Below are 2108 nucleotides of genomic sequence, written 5' to 3'. Positions count from 1 at the left end.
CGAATTTACCGCTCTACTTCAATATCCGGATGCGGCCATATTGGTCAACCGTCTTAGATGAAACCCCCACCACCCATATGCTCTCTCCAGTCCTCCATGATGATTATATAGTCAAAGGGTGTGCCGTATAAAACTTTTGGCCAGATTGTACTAGAAAGAGACACAGATACCACTTAGGAGCCTCTTTGTCGGATCACGATACTAGCGCCCGTGCGCGTTCTAATATTATTATATTTCAGTGGGGCGAATTCACACCTTGACAGAAAAGCGGAAAACAGAAAAGCAGAAGCCAATCAGAACTCGCACTGGAGCAAGAAAAGCAGAAAGCAAAAACTATTGACTACCAACGCGGTTTTGATTGGCTTCTGCTTTTCTGTTTTACGCTTTTCTGTCAAGGTGTGAATTCGCCCTTATAGGTTATACTGTGAAGGCACCTTTATATTTCAGTGCAAATATCAGATGTCATATCTATTCTATATATATATTTATATTTCATGAGCTTGACCGTTATGTTTGTATGTAATAAGTTTGAAGTTTGTATTTACAGTTGCGGATATTTTTTTGAAGTGTCTTGCTACCGTTCATATTAATACAAACAATATATTAATAAAGACATATATGTGATAATGTTAACAAGTATATAATTACGTTATATATAAAATTCAGTTTGCTTGTTGGAATAAATATCAGTTATATACATTCTGATTGAGGAGTAAATATTTTGTTTGCTAGAAGAAAGGAACGATTCTTTCTCACTATAAATAATATATTTCATGGTAAGTATTATTTTATTTAAAAAATAAAAAGAGAGAAAGATGATTGAGAAAATAAACTGCATAAATAGTAATTTCCATAATATTATTAGTTTATATTTACGTATTAAATTTATTATTACATTTGTGTGTGTGTTTGTTTACATATTTAGAATTTTAAGAAGAAAATTGTTTCTATACATTTTAAACTTGTACATAAAATAAAACTTATAAGTTTACATAATTTTTGTTTAGGTAATTTCAAAATGAATAAAATAAAAAATAAAGCAGATTATTCTGGTTACCATACATTACTACAACCCGAGAATACAGGTTAGTTTATAAATTGTCAATTTGCATTCTCATGTGGAACATTTAATTGTTAAACTAAATATATATATATATATATATATATATATATACATGCATGATATATTGATTGCTGTATATTTAATAATTTGCTATAATTTTAATTTTAGTACGGAAGATACCTCAACCAGTAAAAGTTGCACAGTTACTGCGTTCATCTAAACAGTTACAAAATGGTCAAAAAGGTAATATTGATTTTTTATACATATAAAACATTAAGATATAAATTTTTATATCTTAAATTTTGTACATGTGTATATTGTTTTTTTATTTTTTTTGTCATATATACGGGTGTCTCCTACTCAATGGTACAGCGCTTGTGGGCAAGTAGTATGGACCAAACTGAACAAAAAAAGTCCTCTACCATTTCGTGATCTTCGCAATAGTTATCAAGATACTAATCATTTTAAAAAAAAGAAAAAGTTTTACGTAATGGCTAAGTTTTTGCTTCACTATGATTCTATTGATCATTTTAATAATTTTAAGTCTGTTTTACGAAACTTAAAGTTATTTGGAAAGACAATGGCATTAAACTTTTGCTGCATATAATTTTGAATAATTTAAACGATTTATTTAAAAAATATTTTTCTGGTTTGAAATAAAATATTTTTGTTTTTACTCTCTATGTCTAATCAAATACTTGACAATTTGTATGATCTCATATTTGTTTTTTGACAACTTTTATTTGTTAAAATAATATTTTTGGTTTAGATAAGATGTACCTAATGTAATTTTTTTTTAATAATTAGTATCTTGATAACTATTGCGAATATCGCAAAATGGTAGAGGACTTTTTTGTTCAGTTTGGTCCACACTACCTCCACACAAGCGCTGTACCATTGAGTACGAGACACCCTGTATGTACAGGGTGTCATTTTAATCGACGGATCCAAATATCTGCTAAAATACGCAAGCTACAAAAAAATGTTTCAGACAAAAGTTTTCGGACTTCGAGGGGGACATAAGATGATAACATTGGTTTGACCC

General features: G+C 29.3%; 1 long non-coding RNA gene across 1 annotated transcript; it reads left to right on the top strand.

Moving 5' to 3' along the window:
* Nucleotides 1-476: 476 nt before the first annotated feature.
* LOC105460090 lies at nt 477-1325 on the top strand. Its single transcript, XR_975768.1, has 3 exons — nt 477-776; nt 1008-1085; nt 1232-1325. It is a non-coding gene; the product is annotated as an uncharacterized LOC105460090 (long non-coding RNA).
* Nucleotides 1326-2108: the final 783 nt, after the last annotated feature.

This window comes from Wasmannia auropunctata, unplaced genomic scaffold, assembly GCF_000956235.1.
Source record: "Wasmannia auropunctata unplaced genomic scaffold, wasmannia.A_1.0 LD329064.1, whole genome shotgun sequence".
In the NCBI taxonomy this organism is placed as follows: domain Eukaryota; kingdom Metazoa; phylum Arthropoda; class Insecta; order Hymenoptera; family Formicidae; genus Wasmannia; species Wasmannia auropunctata.
This window is presented reverse-complemented; position numbering and strand designations above follow the sequence as displayed.